This window comes from Coenobita brevimanus, chromosome 27 (genome assembly GCF_032717465.1).
Source record: "Coenobita brevimanus isolate Jiangsu-jjx chromosome 27, ASM3271746v2, whole genome shotgun sequence".
NCBI lineage: Eukaryota > Metazoa > Arthropoda > Malacostraca > Decapoda > Coenobitidae > Coenobita > Coenobita brevimanus.
In genome coordinates this window covers 30,338,332-30,364,614 of record NC_136980.1, presented here as the reverse complement: position 1 = coordinate 30,364,614, position 26,283 = coordinate 30,338,332, and positions in this window count along the sequence as shown.

Below are 26,283 nucleotides of genomic sequence, written 5' to 3'. Positions count from 1 at the left end.
TTCTTCTACTTGTTATTATGTAAAGTCAGGAGTACTTATGAGGAAGTGGAGACCCCCAACAGCATCAGCCGACTGTGAATGGGAGGTTGTACATCAAGTTGTCATCCCTCGTGTTTGTAGGCAGGATATCATTCGAGTGGCTCATGATTCCAGTTTGGCAGGACGCCTTGGAGTGAGGAAGACTGTGGCACGCATTTTGAAACACTTCTACTGGCCAGGTATCTTCAGGGATGTTTCCTGGTATTGTAAGTCTTGTCACACCTGTCAAGTTGTGGGGAAGTGTAATCAGACCGAAAAGGTTGCACCTCTAGTTCCCATTCCTCCTTTTGAGGCGCCTTTCACCCGTGTGTTGGTGGATATTGTGGGCCCTCTTCCTAAGACTTCTTCTGGATTTTCTTATGTGTTGACCCTGACTGATATGGCTACTCGTTATCCTGAAGCCATTCCACTTAGAAATATCTCAGCAAAGAACGTTGTTAAGGAAATGCTAGGGTTCTTCACAAAGTTTGGTCTGCCCAAGGAGGTACAGTCAGACCGAGGAAGTAATTTCATGTCAAATGTTTTCAAGCAGTCTCTGAAAGAGTTGGGCATCACCCAGATCACGTCTTCAGCTTACCATCCCCAGACCCAAGGAGCGTTGGAGAGATATCATCAAACACTCAAATCGATGCTCAAGAAATACTGTTTGGAACATCAGAAAGACTGGGATAAAGGTCTTCCATTCGTTGTGTTTGCTGCAAGAGAATCTCCAAATGAATCACTGGGCTTCTCACCTTTTGAACTACTGTTTGGCCATGAAGTAAGAGGACCCCTTAAGTTACTCAAGGAATGCTGGCTGTCGGAGGAAGATGATGTCAACCTGCTGGAGTATGTGATGAAGTTCAAAGAACGGCTGTCCACTGCTTTACAGCTGGCGAGAGAGAATTTAGGAGCTGCTCAGGAGAAGATGAAGACTTGGTATGATAAGAAGTCCAGGTTACGCCACTTTCAGCCAGGAGATCAGGTTTTGATTCTGCTACCAGTTCATGGGCAACCTCTTCAAGCCAAGTTTAGTGGCCCTTATTTCGTTGAGAAGAAACTCAGTGATGTCAACTATGTCATCGCCACGCCAGATCGTAGAAAGAGCAAGCAACTATGTCACATCAACATGCTAAAGTTATATCACAGGCGGGACGAAAATAATCCAGTCTGCACTGTAGCTGTTCCACCCGAGTCTGCAAAAGAAGCTCTCCCATGCAGTATGAGCCTGAGTGATAGTTTAGGGAAGAATCCTGATATCATGAATGATCTCCAGACTAAGCTTTCTCATCTACCTCCCAAGGAAAGGCAGGAGTTTTCGGCATTACTGCAGGAGTACCCGCAAGTGTTCCGTGCTACTCCAGGAAGAACCACTGTGTTGATGCATGATGTCGATGTTGGAGACGCAAAGCCAATTAAATTGCCTCCTTACCGTGTGAACCCAGTGAAAGTTCCTCTCATCCAGAAGGAGCTTGGCTACCTGTTGGACCACAAGATGATTGAGCCCTGTCAGAGCGAGTGGAGTTCTCCTGTCACTCTAGTCCCTAAGCCAGGTGGGTCACAGAGGCTTTGCATTGACTACAGACGTGTTAATCAGATAACCAAAACAGACACTTACCCTCTCCCTCGCGTGGAAGATTGCATAGACAAGATCGGAAAGGCTAGGTACATAAGTAAGTTTGATTTGTTAAAGGGATACTGGCAAGTACCTATGACTGAACGTGCTAGGGAGATATGTTTTGTAACACTAGGAAAGGCTTTTGCATGTTCGGTAATGCCATATGGTATGAAAAATGCACCAGCCACTTTTCAGAAGCTCATGAATGTTGTAACAGAGGGTTTGGCAGGGTGTGTTGTTTATATTGATGATGTATTAATCTTCAGTGACAACTGGAAAGATCACCTATGCCATGTCAGTAAATTTCTTGACCGTTTGGTTCATGCTAATCTTGTAGCTAATTTATCAAAGTGTGAGTTTGGTCAAGCTAAAGTTCAGTACCTTGGGTATGTAATTGGTGATGGACATGTTGCACCACCAGGAGCTAAGGTTCAGGTTATAAGTGATCTTCCCAGACCTAAAAGTAGGAAGGAGCTACAAAGATTTTTGGGAATGGTAGGTTATTACAGGAGATTTGTTCTTAACTTTTCTATTCTTGTATCACCACTTACAGACCTACTGAAAAAGGGAGTTAAATTTGTCTGGACTGATAACTGTGAATCCTCTTTCAACAAACTTAAAGCTATTCTATTAAGTCAGCCAGTGCTCGCTACTCCAAATTTTGCTAAGCCTTTTAAGATGGCTGTTGATGCAAGTGATACAGGAGCTGGGGCTGTTTTGCTGCAAGAGGATGATCAGGGTATTGAACATCCTGTATCTTATTACAGCAAGAAGTTCACTCCACCTCAAAAGAACTACTCAACTATTGAGAAAGAGCTTTTGGCCTTGATTTTGGGTTTACAGCATTTTTCAGTTTATTTGTGTTCTCGTTTTGACCCCATAGTCATTTATACCGATCATAACCCACTGAAATTCCTTAGTAAGTTTAAAGATAAAAATCAGAGATTGACAAGATGGAGTCTACTTCTTCAGGAGTATTCATTAGACATACAACATGTCAAGGGGAAAGAAAATGTTATTGCAGATTGCTTATCTAGACTTTAGACAGATTGTTTTAGAGTAATAAGAAATTTCCTTTGTAAATTTCTTTTTTCTTTGTGGGGAGGTGTTACATAGCCTATGATTTCATCATCCTTTGTGTAATTTTAACGCACAGTTGCTGCATGTTTGATCACGAGCGTGTTCTGCCTCAGTCCCCCCCTTCTACCGTTATAGTAGAGTAAGTCGTTCTCTCTGTTATACTTTGCGGGATTTTCAGCTCTCTGTCCCCATTGCTTCATTTGCGCGTCCTTCTTACAAGTTGTATCAAGCTCTCCTGGCCCCTATATAATGAGCTCAGTCTCTGCATTATTGCCACTTAGATCTGCTCCTCATTTTGTTCACATCTCTGTCCTCCCCTGTACAGATATTATTATTGTGAGTGCTCAAGAAGTCTCCAACCATCTAGCAGCTGTGTGTAATTTGAGTATAACTGTTGTTGCATTTTTTCTTGTACTGTGTAGCATAAGTTTAATTTGTAGGCCTAGTGAAGTTTTTGTAATTCATGTAGGGTTCTTTATGTCAGTCATTTTTGTTAATAGTTTGTATCTGTAATTATTTATCTGGCATTCACTGAGTATTATCTGGTATCTCATTTTATCAGGGCTGACTTAGATAAATTTACTCTTGCTAATTTCGTGTTAATAGAGGCTATTGCAGTTAACCATATATTCAACCTGTTTTTGCCATTACATTATCCTTATGAGTCCTGAATGTTTTGTTGTTAGTTTAAGCATTAAACTTTAACTTGTAATTTTACCTAACTCTTTTGTTTTGAACCTGGAACTTTACGGGACAGTAGTGACTCTTCGTATCCTCACTTAAAGTGTACATTATCTTTCTCTGTTCCGTAACAACGACCATAATAAGACGCGCGATGGTATGTTCGGGTTCACCCTGTCTTAACGCCGCCTATGACCGTCAGAAGTGTGTCAACATGGCCGCACCACAGCAAGCAGATCCCCAGCCGAGGAATATTTTCCGAAGAAGGGACGTGCTTAACGAGCTCAGTGATGCTGAGCTTATCAAGAGATACCGGCTAAACAGGGACGGTATTTTGTATGTCACCAATCTTGTGAGAGACGCCTTATCGAATGACACCAAGAGGAGAAACCCACTCACCCCGGAGCTTAAGGTCATCATAACACTACGTTATCTTGCTACCGGAAAAATGCAAATGTGCAGAGTTTGGGCTTTACAGTACTTGTAGGGCTAGCCCCAGCAGGTTAGGTTAATTATGGACGTCTAAAAAATATTAAATAAAAAATAATTAAATATAATAAAATAATAATAATGGGATAGGTAAAGTTTAGACTGGTCGAAAAAATAATACTTTAGGTTAAGGTTAGTGTAAAAAAATATGAAAATATTAAATAAACCAGAAACAAATTATAGAAATATATAACTCAACCTAACCCAGATGAACTGGTTATTGTCCCATTGCTGTCCATAGCAATGAACATTTTCTTTAACTTTCTTTGGACTTAAGAAAATATTTGTAATGTAGGTTAAGTATATTATAATAAATAATGATATGAATAAAAAAATAAAAATATATATATATATATATATATATATATATATATATATATATATATATATATATATATATATATATATATATATATATATAATAAAATTTAACCTAATCAAGTTTAGCCTAGCCAACAAAAAAATACTAATATGAAATTAGATGAAATTAATAAGGTAGGTTAAGTTTACACTAGTCAGACAGTGTTTTTGGTTACACACTTTTCAACGGGAATACGTTTCAGCGCATTTTCTCACAAACGAATTCCTATTTTACTATGTCTAACTTCCCCAAAAGTCGTAATATGAAGTTAAAACAATTTAAATCCAAGAAAATAATGCCAAGAACCTATTTTATTCCATAAATTTAAAGTTGACAAATTGTGAGCGGTGCGTTCTAGCAGCTGACGGTGTTGTTGGATTAGTGAGGTATGGCCGACGACTTCCGACGGCCATAAGACTGACTGTCATAAATTTGCTTAGCTATGACGGTTAGCTAGGGTCGACCATAAGCACTATGCAGAATACAGGCCCTGGGCCTTGGGAACAGGCTGTGAAGCCTATGCCCAGAGTCAGGCACATTAAAAATATATATATTACACATATATTCTTTTTAACGAACAGATTTTAATTAAGCTCATTACCTGCAAGGTTCAGTTTATGTCAGTCTTATATTTGAGAAATTCCACGACATTTGAATTTAGAGAGACAGATGCTGGAGGTGAAATACTCTTCATACACCAGTGCGAAGATGAACAGGCATCAGTTAATCACCTGCTCTGATCAGGTGATCGTGCTGTGCACAATGACTGACAGCGTATTTTTGTTGTCTTGATTTAACCCATGATTTCCTGCTGCCTGTTGGGCCACCTTAAAGGACAAGGATTTGAATAAGACGCCTCACACACTTTATTAATTTAAAAAACTAAAGAAACATTATCAGGGGGAATGGAGCCAACGCACTGGGTAAATTGCACCGAAAATTCGCTTGTTTGGAACAGTGGATTTAATTATGCTTAAACGCTGAAGACCACATTAAAACCTTGATGCAACTGTGCATAAGTTGTAAGGACATAATGTAATTAAGTATCAGATTTCACTGTTATCGGTTCTCTAATAACAAAATGATAAAAATACTCTTGGACCTCAGAACAGTCAATCACCCAGTATATAGCTTATAAATTATACTTCACTGCAAGCGCTGTTCTCTAAGCTGAATCAAATCGTTTGGGAGCAGCGAAAACCACATGAAATAGGGTTAAATTGAAGGAATAGGGAAGGAAAGGAAGGAACCATTTGCAGTGCAGGGTATGGGATGAGGCAATGTGAAGGGTGAGGCAGTGTGAAAAGAAAGTTTATGAGAGGGGTGAAGCAGTGTAAAGGGTGAGACAGCGAGAGGGCTGAGACAGTGCGAGGGGCAAGGCAGTATCAGGGCTAAGGTAGTGAGAGGGATGAAGCAGTGTGGGGGGTGAGGCAGTGTGAAGTGTAAGGCAATATGAGGAGTGAGACAGTGAGAGGGGTGGGGCAATATGAGGGAAGAGACAGTCAGAGGGGTGAAACAATGTGAGAGGCGAGGCAGTCTGAGGAGTGAGACAGTGAGTAGGGTGAGGCAGTGTGAGGGGTAGGGCAGTATGAAGAGTAGTGAGGCAGTGTGAGGGATGAGGCAGTATGAGGGGTGAGACAGTGTAATGGGGGAGTCAGTGTGAGGGGTGAGGTAATGTGAGGGGTGGGACACTATGAGGAAGAGAAAGTCTGAGGGGTGAAGCAATGTGAGAGGCGAAGCAGTCTGAGGTGTGAGACAGCGAGAAGAATGAGACAGTAAGAAGTGTGAAACAGCGAGAAGAATGAAACAGTAAGAAGGGTGAGACAGTTAGAGTGGTGAGACAGTGAGTGGGGTGAGGCAGTGTGAAGGGTGGGGCAGTGTGAGAGGTGAGGCAGTGTGAGGGGTGAGAGAATGTGAGGAATGAGGCAATATGAGGGGTGAGACAGTGTAAAGGGTGAGGCGGTGTGAGGGGTGAGGCAGTGTGAGGGGTGAGGCAGTGTGAAGGGTGGGGCGGTGTGAGAGTTGAGGCAGTGTGAGGGGTGAGATAGTGTGAGTGTTATGTCGGCGGAAAAGGCTAAGGCATTGTGAGGCAAAAAGCAAATGTAAAGGATGGGAGTGTGGAAGGGTGAAGTGTCAAGGTGATGCAAGGTGAAGGATACAGCAGCTTAACGGTTGAGGGAGTCTGACGGGTAAGGAAGGTTGGTGATGAGTAAGTCTGACGAAAATCGGATGTGATCTATTCACCCTTGTCTGTATGTCTGTTTATCTCTGCACAGGATTTCTCATAATGTTGCTGTCGGACTTCAGTGACATTTGGTTGATAGATGGATCAGGGAAAAGTTTAACAGATTTTGGCCTTGATGCTGATCCTGGTGCAGGAAATCATATATTTTATTAGCGTTGCAGGGGGTATGTGCTTTCTGTAATTGTCTGTCAGAGGAGACTAAGACTGTAGAATTAAATGACTGTGTGAGGCCATAAACATATTCGTCTAGTAAGAAAATATAGCAGTAAGCAATAACTTTTGTTGGCGCTGGCGGATATCTCTCTGATTGCTTTCTAGTTGAAGAATGTGGTACTGTTACGGGTGAAGCAGTATGACAGGTGAGGTAGGAGGAGGAGGCAGTATGAGGCTTAGGCAGTATGACGTATGAAGTAGGTGGTGTAATGATCACAAGATTTATGTAGTGTGTGGGGTGAGGCGGGGAAAAAGACAACGAGAGAGACAAGGCAGGAAAGAGGCAGTGTGAGGAGCGTGGCAGTGTGGTGAAAAAGTAAGGATGGCGGCAGTGAGAGGAGTGAAGTGAGCGCAGAGGTAATGTGACGGTTCAAGCAATGAATGGATGGGCCTGACTGGGTGGTAATAGAAATGTAAGAGATGAGGCAGTGTCAGCGATAAGGCAGGCTAAGGGATTGTTAGTAATGAGGCAGTGTAACGTGTGGGACATGTTAGGAATGACGTATTATGACAGTGAGGCAGTGTGAAGATGGAGGAAATGTCGGTGGTAAGACAGGAGGAAGGCAGTGTAAGGGTGAGGCAGAGTGAAAGGGAAAAGATGAGGCAGAAGGAGGCAGTGTATGATTTGACAGTGTTAAAGGTGAGGCTGAGGGGAGGCAGTGTAAAGGGTGAGGATGGAGGGGAAATTTATGAGGAGTGAAGCAGTGTAAGGGATGAGGCATTCTGCAGGGTGAGGCTGGAGGGAGGTAGAGTAAGGGGTGAGACTGGAGATAGAGTGTGTGAGGGGTGAGGCAGTGTGAGGAGTAAAGCTGGAGGGAGACAATGTGACGGGGGAAGCTGGAAAAAGACAGTGTGATGGGGGTAGCTAGAGGGAGACAGTGTAATGGGTGTAGCTGGAGGGAGACAGCGTAATGGGTGTAGCTGGAGGGAGACAGTGTAATGGATGTAGCTGGAGCGAGGCTGTGTAATGGGTGTAGCTGGAGGGAGACAGTGTAATGGGTGTAGCTGGAGGGAGACAGTGTAATGGGTGTAGCTGGAGGGAGACAGTGTAATGGGTGTAGCTGGAGGGAGACAGTGTGAAGCGTGTAGCTGGTGGGAGACAGTGTGAAGCGTGTAGCTGGAGGGAGACAGTGTGATGCGTGTAGCTGGAGCAAGGCAGTGTGATCGGTGTAGCTGGAGGGAGGCAGTGTGATGGGTGTAGCTAGAGGGAGGCAGTGTGAGGGGTGAGGCAGTATGAGAACTGAAACTGGAAGATGACAATATCAAAGGTGTAAGAGGCAATTGGGGTGGGGGGTAAGGCAGGAAAAAAAACATCATATTCAATTAGAATTTAATAACTGAGTTACTGGGGCGGTCAGTGGCTCCATTAGGGTGGAGGACAGCAGAAGCAGTGGTGCTCAACGGATTCAGTCAGTAGAAATATATATAGATATATATATGTGTATATATATATATATATATATATATATATAGAGAGAGAGAGAGAGAGAGAGAGAGAGAGAGAGAGAGAGAGAGAGAGAGAGAGAGAGAGAGTGATATATATATATATATATATATATATATATATATATATATATATATATATATATATATATATATATATATATATATCCATCCATCCATCCATCATCCATTCCTTCGTTGCCCCATGAGGAGCGTAGGATTCCGGGGCTAGGCAGTTGGTCCTGACATTTAAGATGAGAGTGACCAGCCTCACTCATCCCTGAGTGGCATTACGTGAGCAATAAACCCCAATCACCCCTTGGAAATAAACCTTCACCGGTTCAATCCGATTGGAGCACAATAATTACCCACTAAACCACCAGGCACCAAAATTTGGTTATATGGTTACCACCCAGCGTAGTAAATGGTTTCCTGGTGTACAGGAAACCATTTGGCTTCTCACTGAGTGTAGAGTCACCCATAGGCAGATGGAAGAGGAAAGAATGAAGGAATGAAAGACAGAAGAGGGAGTGTAAAGTCACCCGTAGGAAGAAGGACGAGGAAAGAATGAAGGAAAGAAAGATAGAAGATGGAAGGAAAGAAGGATGGAGGAGAGGACAGGGCAGACACCCGAGACCAGCACTACATTGAGTGAGTGGATGGTGGATATATATATATATATATATATATATATATATATATATATATATATATATATATATATATATATATATATATATATAAAATCAATCAATCCTACAGTACCCCATGAGGAGCGTAGGAGCCCGGGGCTAGGCAGTTGGTTCCGACATTTAAGATGAGAGCGACCAGCCTCACTCATCCCTGAGTGGTATTACACGAGCAATCAACCCCAACCATTCCTTGGATATAAACCTTCACCGGCTCAATCCGATTGGAGCGCAATAATTATCCACTAAACCACCAGGCGCCAAAATTTGGTTATATGGTTACCACCCAGCATAGTAAATGGTTTCCTGGTGTATAGGAAACCATTTGGCTTGTCACTCAGTGTACAGTACAGTCACCCACAGGCAGAAGGACAAGGAAAGAATGAACGAAAGGAAGACAGAAGAGGATGGAAGGAAAGAGAGGTGGAGGAGAGGAAAGGGCAGACACCCGAGAGCAGCACTACATCGAGTGAGTGGATGGTGAGCGCCCCCACCTACCACCATATATATATATATATATATATATATATATATATATATATATATATATATATATATATATATATATATATATATATATATATATATATATATATATATATATATATAGATAGATAGATAGATAGATAGATAGATATTGTTACGGAACAGAGAGAGATAATGAACACTTCAAGTGAGAATACTAAAATCACTATTGTCCCGCAAAGTTCCAGGTTCAAAACAAAAGACACAGGTAAAATTACAAGTTAAAGTTTAATGCTCAAACTAACAATTAAACATTCAGGACTCATAAGGATAATGTAATGGCAAAACAGGTTACATATATGGTTAACTGCAATAGCCTCTATTAACACGAATTTAGCAAGAGCAAATTTATCTAAGTCAGCCCTGATAAAATGAGAAAACCGGATAATGCTGAGTTAAGCAAGATATAATATTATTACAGATACAAAATATTACTAATACTGGCTGACAGTATGGAACCAATATGAATCATAAAAACTTTACCAGGCTTACGAATTAACGCCTTAGGCTATACAGTACAAGAAAAATGGTAATAACACTTATACTCAAATTATACAGAAGCTAGATGGCTGGTGACTTCCTGAGCACTCACAAAAATAATAATATACTGTACAAGGGAGGACAGAGATGTGAACAGAATGAGGAGTAGATCTAAGTGGCCACTAATGCAGAGACTGAGCTCATTTTATAGGGGCCAGCAGAGCTTAATTCAACTTGTAAGAAGGACGCGCAAATGGAGGCATAGGGGACGAAGAGTTGACAATCCAGCTCTGAACAACAGAAAGAACGACTTACTCTACTATAAGGGGAGAAGGGGGGAGTGAGGTAGAACACGCAAGCCTGGTCACTATGGAAGCCACGTGGCGAATCGTGAACAAACATGCAGCATACTGTACATTAGGATCACACAAAGGATGATGCAATCATGAACAAAACTGTATCATAAGTTAGAATTATACAAGGGGTGATGAAATCATAGGCTATTTAAAACCTCCCCACAAAGAAAAAGAAATTTACAAAGGAAATTTCTTATTACTCTAAAACAATCTGTCTAAAGTCTAGATAAGCAATCTGCAATAACATTTTCTTTCACCTTGGCATGTTGTATGTCTAATGAATACTCCTGAAGAAGTAGACTCCATCTTGTCAATCTCTGATTTTTATCTTTAAACTTACTAAGGAATTTCAGTGGGTTATGATTGGTATAAATGACTATGGGGTCAAAACGAGAACACAAATAAACTGAAAAATGCTGTAAACCCAAAATCAAGGCCAAAAGCTCTTTCTCAATAGTTGAGTAGTTCTTTTGAGGTGGAGTGAACTTCTTACTGTAATAAGATACAGGGTGTTCAATACCCTGATCATCCTCTTGCAGCAAAACAGCCCCAGCTCCTGTATCACTTGCGTCAACAGCCATCTTAAGAGGCTTAGCAATATTTGGAGTAGCGAGCACTGGCTGACTTAATAGGATAGCTTTAAGTTTACTGAAAGAGGATTCACAGTTATCGGTCCAGACAAATTTAACTCCCTTTTTCCCTGTAAGTGGTGATACAAGAATTGAAAAGTTAAGAACAAATCTCCTTTAATAACCTACCATTCCCAAAAATCTTTGTAGCTCTTTCCTACTTTTAGGTCTGGGAAGATCACGTTTAACCTGAACCTTAGCTCCTGGTGGTGCAACATGTCCATCACCAATTACGTACCCAAGGTACTGAACTTTAGCTTGACCAAACTCACACTTTGATAAATTAGCTACAAGATTAGCCTGAACCAAACGCTCAAGAAATTCACTGACATGGCATACGTGATCTTTCCAGTTGTCACTGAAGATTAATACATAATCATTATAAACAACACACCCTGCCAAACCCTCTGTTACAACATTCATGAGCTTCTGAAAAGTGGCTGGTGCATTTTTCATACCATATGGCATTACAGAACATGCAAAAGTCTTTCCTAGTGTTACAAAACATGAGATCTCCCTAGCACGTTCAGTCATAGGTACTTGCCAGTATCCCTTTAACAAATCAAACTTACTTTTGTACCTAGCCTTTCCGATCTTGTCTATGCAATCTTCCACGCGACGGTGAGGGTAAGTGTCTGTTTTGGTTATATGATTAACACGTCTGTAGTCGATGCAAAGCCTCTGTGACCCACCTGGCTTAGGGACTAGAGTGACAGGAGAACTCCACTTGCTCTGACAGGGCTCAATCATCTTGTGGTCCAAAAGGTACCCAAGCTCCTTCTGGATGAGAGGAACTTTCACTGGGTTCACACGGTAAGGAGGCAGTTTAATTGGCTTTGCGTCTCCAACATCGACATCATGCATCAACACAGTGGTTCTTCCTGGAGTGTCACGGAACACTTACGGGTACTCCTGCAGTAATGCCGAAAATTCCTGCCTTTCCTCGGGAGCTAGATGAGAAAGCTTAGTCTGGAGATCATTCATGATATCAGGATTCTTCCCCAAACTATCACTCAGGCTCATACTGCATGGGAGAGCTTCACTTGCAGACTCGGGTGGAACAGCTACAGTGCAGACTGGGTTATTTTCGTCCCGCCTGTGATATAATTTTAGCATATTGATATGACAAAGTTGCTTGTTCTTTCTACGATGTGGTGTGGTGATGACATAGTTGACATCACTGAGTTTCTTCTCCACGAAATAAGGACCACTAAACTTGGTTTTGAAGAGGTTGCCCATGCACCGGTAGCAGAATCAAAACCTGATCTCCTGGCTGAAAGTGGCGTAACCTGGACTTCTTATCATACCAAGTCTTCATCTTCTTCTGAGCAGCTCCTAAATTCTCTCTCGCCAGCTGTAAAGCAGTGGACAGCCGTTCTTTGAACATCATCACATACTCCAGCAGGTTGACTTCATCTTCCTCCGACAGCCAGCATTCCTTGAGTAGCTTAAGGGGTCCTCTTACTTCATGGCCAAACAGTAGTTCAAAGGGTGAGAAGCCCAGTGATTCATTTGAAGATTCTCTTGCGGCAAATACAACGTATGGAAGACCTTTATCCCAATCTTTCTGATGTTCCAAACAGTATTTCCTGATCATCGATTTGAGTGTTTGATGATATCTCTCCAATGGTCCTTGGGTCTGGGGATGGTAAGCTGAAGACGTGATCTGGGTGATGCCCAACTCTTTCAGAGACTGCTTGAAAACATTTGACATGAAATTACTTCCCCGGTCTGACTGTACCTCTTTGGGCAGACCAAACTTGGTGAAGAACCCTAGCATTTCCTTAACAACGTTCTTTGCTGAGATATTTCTAAGTGGAATGGCTTCAGGATAACGAGTAGCCATATCAATCATGGTCAACACATAAGAAAATCCTGAAGAAGTCTTAGGAAGAGGGCCCACAATATCCACCAACACACGGGTAAATGGCGCCTCAAAAGGAGGAATGGGAACTAGAGGTGCAACCTTTTCAGTCTGATTACACTTCCCCACAACTTGACAGGTGTGACAAGACTTACAATACCAGGAAACATCTCTGAAGATACCTGGCCAGTAGAAGTGTTTCAAAATGCGTGCCACAGTCTTCCTCACTCCAAGGTGTCCTGCCAAACTGGAATCATGAACCACTCGAATGATATCCTGCCTACAAACACGAGGGATGACAACTTGATGTACAACCTCCCATTCACAGTCGGCTGATGCTGTTGGGCGTCTTCACTTTCTCATAAGTACTCCTGACTTTATATCATAATAGGTAGAAGCACCAGCTGACTCTTCCTCACTGCAAGCAGAGTTAGCTAGACCTTTCAACTCAGGGTCAGCAACCTGCAACTCAACCAACTCTTGACGAGACAAATTATCAACACTACGGGGTACTGCCTCATCTGGTGAGTGGTCCAAATTAGCAAGAAAAGTGTCAGCTAGGATAACATCATCATCATCATTATCCTCTAAGTCACCAGTAACTTTAGACTTAGCCCTAGTGACCGCACATGCAGAGAACACATCAGGGACATCACAATCCTGGGTCGCAGTCATTGGTTCACTAGACAACTGAGGAGCTGGACACACTTGACTTCCACAAATATCATTTCCAAGTACGGTAAGAAACTTACACCTGACATTGGGAGTGTCTCAACCAACCCAACCATAACGGAACCATTAACAAAACCAGACTCTAAATTCACTCTGCACAGAGGGACAGAGAAGTAATTATTCCCTACACCTTGTAAGATTACAGTTTCATCAGAGGAATTAACATTAGAGCCTAGAACACTGGTCAGCATAAGGGATTGGCAAGCACCTGTATCACGATATGTTTTAACTGATTTCCTGTCATTACTGTCCAGAGGACTGAGAAAACCAACAGACAGGAAATTAGCACATGAACTCTTGAGAGTGTCACCCACGTTACTGCTCAAAAGAGGAGCTTCATCATGAGAATTTAATTTACCCCTCAAAGCAGGTTCAGTTAACTCGGTTAAAGAATTCTGGGAACTCTCAAGGGAGGACACTAGACCAATTGAATGAATATTTAAAGACTCCTTTTTGTTCACATCACGCTGTCTCCTGAAACATTTCTAAGTAGTATGACCAAGCTTACTACAATAAGTACATTTACTTTTCTGAAATCTAGAGGTGGAGCTGGTATTTAATTCCTGAGAAACATCATCTTTATTCTCTTTCCTGTTACCTGTACTCTGAGTAGAGGCAACGTACTTACTCTCAGCTTTCCTTTTTTCTTTAGAATATCTCTTGTGAGTGAGACCATATTCATCAGCTAAAACTGCAGCATCCAACAAATTATCTATTCTTTTCTCATCAAGATATAGGCTTACATCATTATTAATACACCTTTTGAAGTCCTCCAGCAAAATCATCTGCTTAAATTTATCAAAATCAGAATTTACATTCTTAGAATTACCACTGCTCTAACAGAGCTTTGATTTTTGCATACTCAACATGGGATTGCTTGGCTGGCTGGATGAATCACTCTTGCATGATAACCAAAGACGGTGAATAAAACCCACACTTGTAGATGAAGAATATAATTACCAAACAGTTTCGGTGGACACTGCCACCATCTTCAGTGGTCAAGATAGTGAGAGGGAATGGGATTGCTTATCTTGCTTATAAGTTGTCCTAAATTTTACTCTATAGGCTTCAGGAACAAGCTCATAGGCCTTAAGAATCAAGCTCTTAACTACATCATAATTATCAGATTGATCCTGAGGCAAAGATGCATAAGTTACTTGAGCTTTATCGGTGAGAACACTCTGAAGGAGTACTGGCCAATACTTTTTGGGCCAATTAAAACCTGTAGCTACCCTCTCAAAGAACTGAATATACTTTGTTAAATCAGATTCATTAAAAGGAGGGACAAGTTTAACATTTTTAGCCACATCAAAAACATCAGAGCTAGATGATCCAGTTCCACCTTGTTTCAAGCGATACTCATGGTCTGCCTGAATCCTAGCAAGTTCAACTTGTGCCTGAGCCTGTGCCTGTGCCTCCTGAATACGAAGCTGAGACTCAGCCTCCTTAGCACGTGCCTGAAACTCAGCCTCCTTAGCACGAGCCTCCTGCAGGGCTAGCTGAAACTTAGCTATTTCAGTCTGCGTTTGCTCATCTGGAGGAGTTACATTAAACAAGCTTTTATTAATCATGCCAACAATTTGATCTTTAGAATGAAGAGAGTGAACAGCAATTCCCAATTGTTGAGCAACAAGCTTAAGTTCATTCTTTGTTCTGTTTTCTACATCACACACCGTTTGCACATTTGACAAAAAATCTTTGGCTTCATCAAGAGTAGAAATAGTAGACATCATGAATAAATCAGTCACAAAATATCAAGCAATATCCTTATGATAATATCCTGAATATCCTGGCGAGGTCGCTAAATTAATGATACGGAACAGAGAGAGATAATGAACACTTCAAGTGAGAATACTAAAATCACTACTGTCCCACAAAGTTCCAGGTTCAAAACAAAAGACACAGGTAAAATTACAAGTTAAAGTTTAATGCTCAAACTAACAATTAAACATTCAGGACTCATAAGGATAATGTAATGGCAAAACAGGTTACATATATGGTTAACTGCAATAGCCTCTATTAACACCAATTTAGCAAGAGCAACTTTATCTAAGTCAGCCCTGATAAAATGAGAAAACCCGATAATGCTGAGTTAAAGCAAGATATAATATTATTACAGATACAAAATATTGCTAATACTGGCTGACAGTATGGAACCAATATGAATCATAAAAACTTTACCAGTGTTACGAATTAACGCCTTAGGCTATACAGTACAAGAAAAATGGTAATAACACTTATACTCAAATTATACAGCAGCTAGATGGCTGGAGACTTCCCTGAGCACTCACAAAAATAATAATATACTGTACAGGGGAGGACAGAGATGTGAACAGAATGAGGAGTATATTTAAGTGGCCACTAATGCAGAGACTGAGCTCATTATATAGGGGAGTGCAGAGCTTGATTCAACTTGTAAGAAGGACGCGCAAATGAAGGCATAGGGGACGAAGAGTTGACAATCCTGCTCTGAACAACAGAAAGAACGACTTACTCTACTATAAGGGGAGAAGGGGGGAGTGAGGTAGAACACGCAAGCCTGGTCACTATGGAAGCCACGTGGCGAATCGTGAACAAACATGCAGCATACTGTACATTAGGATCACACAAAGGATGATGCAATCATGAACAAAACTGTATCATAAGTTAGAATTATACAAGGGGTGATGAAATCATAGGCTATTTAAAACCTTCCCACAAAGAAAAAGAAATTTACAAAGGAAATTTCTTATTACTCTAAAACAATCTGTCTAAAGTCTAGATAAGCAATCTGCAATAACATTTTCTTTCACCTTGGCATGTTGTATGTCTAATGAATACTCCTGAAGAAGTAGACTCCATCTTGTCAATCTCTGATTTTTATCTTTAAACTTACTAAGGAATTTCAGTGGGTTATGATTGGTATAAATGACTATGGGGTCAAAACGAGAACACAAATAAACTGAAAAATGCTGTAAACCCAAAATCAAGGCCAAAAGCTCTTTCTCAATAGTTGAGTAGTTCTTTTGAGGTGGAGTGAACTTCTTACTGTAATAAGATACAGGGTGTTCAATACCCTGATCATCCTCTTGCAGCAAAACAGCCCCAGCTCCTGTATCACTTGCGTCAACAGCCATCTTAAGAGGCTTAGCAATATTTGGAGTAGCGAGCACTGGCTGACTTAATAGGATAGCTTTAAGTTTACTGAAAGAGGATTCACAGTTATCGGTCCAGACAAATTTAACTCCCTTTTTCAGTAGGTCTGTAAGTGGTGATACAAGAATTGAAAAGTTAAGAACAAATCTCCTTTAATAACCTACCATTCCCAAAAATCTTTGTAGCTCTTTCCTACTTTTAGGTCTGGGAAGATCACGTTTAACCTGAACCTTAGCTCCTGGTGGTGCAACATGTCCATCACCAATTACGTACCCAAGGTACTGAACTTTAGCTTGACCAAACTCACACTTTGATAAATTAGCTACAAGATTAGCCTGAACCAAACGCTCAAGAAATTCACTGACATGGCATACGTGATCTTTCCAGTTGTCACTGAAGATTAATACATAATCATTATAAACAACACACCCTGCCAAACCCTCTGTTACAACATTCATGAGCTTCTGAAAAGTGGCTGGTGCATTTTTCATACCATATGGCATTACAGAACATGCAAAAGTCTTTCCTAGTGTTACAAAACATGAGCTCTCCCTAGCACGTTCAGTCATAGGTACTTGCCAGTATCCCTTTAACAAATCAAACTTACTTTTGTACCTAGCCTTTCCGATCTTGTCTATGCAATCTTCCACGCGACGGTGAGGGTAAGTGTCTGTTTTGGTTATATGATTAACACGTCTGTAGTCGATGCAAAGCCTCTGTGACCCACCTGGCTTAGGGACTAGAGTGACAGGAGAACTCCACTTGCTCTGACAGGGCTCAATCATCTTGTGGTCCAAAAGGTACCCAAGCTCCTTCTGGATGAGAGGAACTTTCACTGGGTTCACACGGTAAGGAGGCAGTTTAATTGGCTTTGCGTCTCCAACATCGACATCATGCATCAACACAGTGGTTCTTCCTGGAGTGTCACGGAACACTTACGGGTACTCCTGCAGTAATGCCGAAAATTCCTGCCTTTCCTCGGGAGCTAGATGAGAAAGCTTAGTCTGGAGATCATTCATGATATCAGGATTCTTCCCCAAACTATCACTCAGGCTCATACTGCATGGGAGAGCTTCACTTGCAGACTCGGGTGGAACAGCTACAGTGCAGACTGGGTTATTTTCGTCCCGCCTGTGATATAATTTTAGCATATTGATATGACAAAGTTGCTTGTTCTTTCTACGATGTGGTGTGGTGATGACATAGTTGACATCACTGAGTTTCTTCTCCACGAAATAAGGACCACTAAACTTGGTTTTGAAGAGGTTGCCCATGCACCGGTAGCAGAATCAAAACCTGATCTCCTGGCTGAAAGTGGCGTAACCTGGACTTCTTATCATACCAAGTCTTCATCTTCTTCTGAGCAGCTCCTAAATTCTCTCTCGCCAGCTGTAAAGCAGTGGACAGCCGTTCTTTGAACATCATCACATACTCCAGCAGGTTGACTTCATCTTCCTCCGACAGCCAGCATTCCTTGAGTAGCTTAAGGGGTCCTCTTACTTCATGGCCAAACAGTAGTTCAAAGGGTGAGAAGCCCAGTGATTCATTTGAAGATTCTCTTGCGGCAAATACAACGTATGGAAGACCTTTATCCCAATCTTTCTGATGTTCCAAACAGTATTTCCTGATCATCGATTTGAGTGTTTGATGATATCTCTCCAATGGTCCTTGGGTCTGGGGATGGTAAGCTGAAGACGTGATCTGGGTGATGCCCAACTCTTTCAGAGACTGCTTGAAAACATTTGACATGAAATTACTTCCCCGGTCTGACTGTACCTCTTTGGGCAGACCAAACTTGGTGAAGAACCCTAGCATTTCCTTAACAACGTTCTTTGCTGAGATATTTCTAAGTGGAATGGCTTCAGGATAACGAGTAGCCATATCAATCATGGTCAACACATAAGAAAATCCTGAAGAAGTCTTAGGAAGAGGGCCCACAATATCCACCAACACACGGGTAAATGGCGCCTCAAAAGGAGGAATGGGAACTAGAGGTGCAACCTTTTCAGTCTGATTACACTTCCCCACAACTTGACAGGTGTGACAAGACTTACAATACCAGGAAACATCTCTGAAGATACCTGGCCAGTAGAAGTGTTTCAAAATGCGTGCCACAGTCTTCCTCACTCCAAGGTGTCCTGCCAAACTGGAATCATGAACCACTCGAATGATATCCTGCCTACAAACACGAGGGATGACAACTTGATGTACAACCTCCCATTCACAGTCGGCTGATGCTGTTGGGCGTCTTCACTTTCTCATAAGTACTCCTGACTTTATATCATAATAGGTAGAAGCACCAGCTGACTCTTCCTCACTGCAAGCAGAGTTAGCTAGACCTTTCAACTCAGGGTCAGCAACCTGCAACTCAACCAACTCTTGACGAGACAAATTATCAACACTACGGGGTACTGCCTCATCTGGTGAGTGGTCCAAATTAGCAAGAAAAGTGTCAGCTAGGATAACATCATCATCATCATTATCCTCTAAGTCACCAGTAACTTTAGACTTAGCCCTAGTGACCGCACATGCAGAGAACACATCAGGGACATCACAATCCTGGGTCGCAGTCATTGGTTCACTAGACAACTGAGGAGCTGGACACACTTGACTTCCACAAATATCATTTCCAAGTACGGTAAGAAACTTACACCTGACATTGGGAGTGTCTCAACCAACCCAACCATAACGGAACCATTAACAAAACCAGACTCTAAATTCACTCTGCACAGAGGGACAGAGAAGTAATTATTCCCTACACCTTGTAAGATTACAGTTTCATCAGAGGAATTAACATTAGAGCCTAGAACACTGGTCAGCATAAGGGATTGGCAAGCACCTGTATCACGATATGTTTTAACTGATTTCCTGTCATTACTGTCCAGAGGACTGAGAAAACCAACAGACAGGAAATTAGCACATGAACTCTTGAGAGTGTCACCCACGTTACTGCTCAAAAGAGGAGCTTCATCATGAGAATTTAATTTACCCTCAAAGCAGGTTCAGTTAACTCGGTTAAAGAATTCTGGGAACTCTCAAGGGAGGACACTAGACCAATTGAATGAATATTTAAAGACTCCTTTTTGTTCACATCACGCTGTCTCCTGAAACATTTCTAAGTAGTATGACCAAGCTTACTACAATAAGTACATTTACTTTTCTGAAATCTAGAGGTGGAGCTGGTATTTAATTCCTGAGAAACATCATCTTTATTCTCTTTCCTGTTACCTGTACTCTGAGTAGAGGCAACGTACTTACTCTCAGCTTTCCTTTTTTCTTTAGAATATCTCTTGTGAGTGAGACCATATTCATCAGCTAAAACTGCAGCATCCAACAAATTATCTATTCTTTTCTCATCAAGATATAGGCTTACATCATTATTAATACACCTTTTGAAGTCCTCCAGCAAAATCATCTGCTTAAATTTATCAAAATCAGAATTTACATTCTTAGAATTACCACTGCTCTAACAGAGCTTTGATTTTTGCATACTCAACATGGGATTGCTTGGCTGGCTGGATGAATCACTCTTGCATGATAACCAAAGACGGTGAATAAAACCCACACTTGTAGATGAAGAATATAATTACCAAACAGTTTCGGTGGACACTGCCACCATCTTCAGTGGTCAAGATAGTGAGAGGGAATGGGATTGCTTATCTTGCTTATAAGTTGTCCTAAATTTTACTCTATAGGCTTCAGGAACAAGCTCATAGGCCTTAAGAATCAAGCTCTTAACTACATCATAATTATCAGATTGATCCTGAGGCAAAGATGCATAAGTTACTTGAGCTTTATCGGTGAGAACACTCTGAAGGAGTACTGGCCAATACTTTTTGGGCCAATTAAAACCTGTAGCTACCCTCTCAAAGAACTGAATATACTTTGTTAAATCAGATTCATTAAAAGGAGGGACAAGTTTAACATTTTTAGCCACATCAAAAACATCAGAGCTAGATGATCCAGTTCCACCTTGTTTCAAGCGATACTCATGGTCTGCCTGAATCCTAGCAAGTTCAACTTGTGCCTGAGCCTGTGCCTGTGCCTCCTGAATACGAAGCTGAGACTCAGCCTCCTTAGCACGTGCCTGAAACTCAGCCTCCTTAGCACGAGCCTCCTGCAGGGCTAGCTGAAACTTAGCTATTTCAGTCTGCGTTTGCTCATCTGGAGGAGTTACATTAAACAAGCTTTTATTAATCATGCCAACAATTTGATCTTTAGAATGAAGAGAGTGAACAGCAATTCCCAATTGTTGAGCAACAAGCTTAAGTTCATTCTTTGTTCTGTTTTCTACATCACACACCGTTTGCACATTTGACAAAAAATCTTTGGCTTCATCAAGAGTAGAAATAGTAGACATCATGAATAAATCAGTCACAAAATATCAAGCAATATCCTTATGATAATATCCTGAATATCCTGGCGAGGTCGCTAAATTAATGATACGGAACAGAGAGAGATAATGAACACTTCAAGTGAGAATACTAAAATCACTACTGTCCCACAAAGTTCCAGGTTCAAAACAAAAGACACAGGTAAAATTACAAGTTAAAGTTTAATGCTCAAACTAACAATTAAACATTCAGGACTCATAAGGATAATGTAATGGCAAAACAGGTTACATATATGGTTAACTGCAATAGCCTCTATTAACACCAATTTAGCAAGAGCAACTTTATCTAAGTCAGCCCTGATAAAATGAGAAAACCCGATAATGCTGAGTTAAAGCAAGATATAATATTATTACAGATACAAAATATTACTAATACTGGCTGACAGTATGGAACCAATATGAATCATAAAAACTTTACCAGTGTTACGAATTAACGCCTTAGGCTATACAGTACAAGAAAAATGGTAATAACACTTATACTCAAATTATACAGCAGCTAGATGGCTGGAGACTTCCTGAGCACTCACAAAAATAATAATATACTGTACAGGGGAGGACAGAGATGTGAACAGAATGAGGAGTATATTTAAGTGGCCACTAATGCAGAGACTGAGCTCATTATATAGGGGAGTGCAGAGCTTGATTCAACTTGTAAGAAGGACGCGCAAATGAAGGCATAGGGGACGAAGAGTTGACAATCCTGCTCTGAACAACAGAAAGAACGACTTACTCTACTATAAGGGGAGAAGGGGGGAGTGAGGTAGAACACGCAAGCCTGGTCACTATGGAAGCCACGTGGCGAATCGTGAACAAACATGCAGCATACTGTACATTAGGATCACACAAAGGATGATGCAATCATGAACAAAACTGTATCATAAGTTAGAATTATACAAGGGGTGATGAAATCATAGGCTATTTAAAACCTCCCCACAAAGAAAAAGAAATTTACAAAGGAAATTTCTTATTACTCTAAAACAAACTGTCTAAAGTCTAGATAAGCAATCTGCAATAACATTTTCTTTCACCTTGGCATGTTGTATGTCTAATGAATACTCCTGAAGAAGTAGACTCCATCTTGTCAATCTCTGATTTTTATCTTTAAACTTACTAAGGAATTTCAGTGGGTTATGATTGGTATAAATGACTATGGGGTCAAAACGAGAACACAAATAAACTGAAAAATGCTGTAAACCCAAAATCAAGGCCAAAAGCTCTTTCTCAATAGTTGAGTAGTTCTTTTGAGGTGGAGTGAACTTCTTACTGTAATAAGATACAGGGTGTTCAATACCCTGATCATCCTCTTGCAGCAAAACAGCCCCAGCTCCTGTATCACTTGCGTCAACAGCCATCTTAAGAGGCTTAGCAATATTTGGAGTAGCGAGCACTGGCTGACTTAATAGGATAGCTTTAAGTTTACTGAAAGAGGACTCACAGTTATCGGTCCAGACAAATTTAACTCCCTTTTTCAGTAGGTCTGTAAGTGGTGATACAAGAATTGAAAAGTTAAGAACAAATCTCCTTTAATAACCTACCATTCCCAAAAATCTTTGTAGCTCTTTCCTACTTTTAGGTCTGGGAAGATCACGTTTAACCTGAACCTTAGCTCCTGGTGGTGCAACATGTCCATCACCAATTACGTACCCAAGGTACTGAACTTTAGCTTGACCAAACTCACACTTTGATAAATTAGCTACAAGATTAGCCTGAACCAAACGCTCAAGAAATTCACTGACATGGCATACGTGATCTTTCCAGTTGTCACTGAAGATTAATACATAATCATTATAAACAACACACCCTGCCAAACCCTCTGTTACAACATTCATGAGCTTCTGAAAAGTGGCTGGTGCATTTTTCATACCATATGGCATTACAGAACATGCAAAAGTCTTTCCTAGTGTTACAAAACATGAGCTCTCCCTAGCACGTTCAGTCATAGGTACTTGCCAGTATCCCTTTAACAAATCAAACTTACTTTTGTACCTAGCCTTTCCGATCTTGTCTATGCAATCTTCCACGCGACGGTGAGGGTAAGTGTCTGTTTTGGTTATATGATTAACACGTCTGTAGTCGATGCAAAGCCTCTGTGACCCACCTGGCTTAGGGACTAGAGTGACAGGAGAACTCCACTTGCTCTGACAGGGCTCAATCATCTTGTGGTCCAAAAGGTACCCAAGCTCCTTCTGGATGAGAGGAACTTTCACTGGGTTCACACGGTAAGGAGGCAGTTTAATTGGCTTTGCGTCTCCAACATCGACATCATGCATCAACACAGTGGTTCTTCCTGGAGTGTCACGGAACACTTACGGGTACTCCTGCAGTAATGCCGAAAATTCCTGCCTTTCCTCGGGAGCTAGATGAGAAAGCTTAGTCTGGAGATCATTCATGATATCAGGATTCTTCCCCAAACTATCACTCAGGCTCATACTGCATGGGAGAGCTTCACTTGCAGACTCGGGTGGAACAGCTACAGTGCAGACTGGGTTATTTTCGTCCCGCCTGTGATATAATTTTAGCATATTGATATGACAAAGTTGCTTGTTCTTTCTACGATGTGGTGTGGTGATGACATAGTTGACATCACTGAGTTTCTTCTCCACGAAATAAGGACCACTAAACTTGGTTTTGAAGAGGTTGCCCATGCACCGGTAGCAGAATCAAAACCTGATCTCCTGGCTGAAAGTGGCGTAACCTGGACTTCTTATCATACCAAGTCTTCATCTTCTTCTGAGCAGCTCCTAAATTCTCTCTCGCCAGCTGTAAAGCAGTGGACAGCCGTTCTTTGAACATCATCACATACTCCAGCAGGTTGACTTCATCTTCCTCCGACAGCCAGCATTCCTTGAGTAGCTTAAGGGGTCCTCTTACTTCATGGCCAAACAGTAGTTCAAAGGGTGAGAAGCCCAGTGATTCATTTGAAGATTCTCTTGCGGCAAATACAACGTATGGAAGACCTTTATCCCAATCTTTCTGATGTTCCAAACAGTATTTCCTGATCATCGATTTGAGTGTTTGATGATATCTCTCCAATGGTCCTTGGGTCTGGGGATGGTAAGCTGAAGACGTGATCTGGGTGATGCCCAACTCTTTCAGAGACTGCTTGAAAACATTTGACATGAAATTACTTCCCCGGTCTGACTGTACCTCTTTGGGCAGACCAAACTTGGTGAAGAACCCTAGCATTTCCTTAACAACGTTCTTTGCTGAGATATTTCTAAGTGGAATGGCTTCAGGATAACGAGTAGCCATATCAATCATGGTCAACACATAAGAAAATCCTGAAGAAGTCTTAGGAAGAGGGCCCACAATATCCACCAACACACGGGTAAATGGCGCCTCAAAAGGAGGAATGGGAACTAGAGGTGCAACCTTTTCAGTCTGATTACACTTCCCCACAACTTGACAGGTGTGACAAGACTTACAATACCAGGAAACATCTCTGAAGATACCTGGCCAGTAGAAGTGTTTCAAAATGCGTGCCACAGTCTTCCTCACTCCAAGGTGTCCTGCCAAACTGGAATCATGAACCACTCGAATGATATCCTGCCTACAAACACGAGGGATGACAACTTGATGTACAACCTCCCATTCACAGTCGGCTGATGCTGTTGGGCGTCTTCACTTTCTCATAAGTACTCCTGACTTTATATCATAATAGGTAGAAGCACCAGCTGACTCTTCCTCACTGCAAGCAGAGTTAGCTAGACCTTTCAACTCAGGGTCAGCAACCTGCAACTCAACCAACTCTTGACGAGACAAATTATCAACACTACGGGGTACTGCCTCATCTGGTGAGTGGTCCAAATTAGCAAGAAAAGTGTCAGCTAGGATAACATCATCATCATCATTATCCTCTAAGTCACCAGTAACTTTAGACTTAGCCCTAGTGACCGCACATGCAGAGAACACATCAGGGACATCACAATCCTGGGTCGCAGTCATTGGTTCACTAGACAACTGAGGAGCTGGACACACTTGACTTCCACAAATATCATTTCCAAGTACGGTAAGAAACTTACACCTGACATTGGGAGTGTCTCAACCAACCCAACCATAACGGAACCATTAACAAAACCAGACTCTAAATTCACTCTGCACAGAGGGACAGAGAAGTAATTATTCCCTACACCTTGTAAGATTACAGTTTCATCAGAGGAATTAACATTAGAGCCTAGAACACTGGTCAGCATAAGGGATTGGCAAGCACCTGTATCACGATATGTTTTAACTGATTTCCTGTCATTACTGTCCAGAGGACTGAGAAAACCAACAGACAGGAAATTAGCACATGAACTCTTGAGAGTGTCACCCACGTTACTGCTCAAAAGAGGAGCTTCATCATGAGAATTTAATTTACCCCTCAAAGCAGGTTCAGTTAACTCGGTTAAAGAATTCTGGGAACTCTCAAGGGAGGACACTAGACCAATTGAATGAATATTTAAAGACTCCTTTTTGTTCACATCACGCTGTCTCCTGAAACATTTCTAAGTAGTATGACCAAGCTTACTACAATAAGTACATTTACTTTTCTGAAATCTAGAGGTGGAGCTGGTATTTAATTCCTGAGAAACATCATCTTTATTCTCTTTCCTGTTACCTGTACTCTGAGTAGAGGCAACGTACTTACTCTCAGCTTTCCTTTTTTCTTTAGAATATCTCTTGTGAGTGAGACCATATTCATCAGCTAAAACTGCAGCATCCAACAAATTATCTATTCTTTTCTCATCAAGATATAGGCTTACATCATTATTAATACACCTTTTGAAGTCCTCCAGCAAAATCATCTGCTTAAATTTATCAAAATCAGAATTTACATTCTTAGAATTACCACTGCTCTAACAGAGCTTTGATTTTTGCATACTCAACATGGGATTGCTTGGCTGGCTGGATGAATCACTCTTGCATGATAACCAAAGACGGTGAATAAAACCCACACTTGTAGATGAAGAATATAATTACCAAACAGTTTCGGTGGACACTGCCACCATCTTCAGTGGTCAAGATAGTGAGAGGGAATGGGATTGCTTATCTTGCTTATAAGTTGTCCTAAATTTTACTCTATAGGCTTCAGGAACAAGCTCATAGGCCTTAAGAATCAAGCTCTTAACTACATCATAATTATCAGATTGATCCTGAGGCAAAGATGCATAAGTTACTTGAGCTTTATCGGTGAGAACACTCTGAAGGAGTACTGGCCAATACTTTTTGGGCCAATTAAAACCTGTAGCTACCCTCTCAAAGAACTGAATATACTTTGTTAAATCAGATTCATTAAAAGGAGGGACAAGTTTAACATTTTTAGCCACATCAAAAACATCAGAGCTAGATG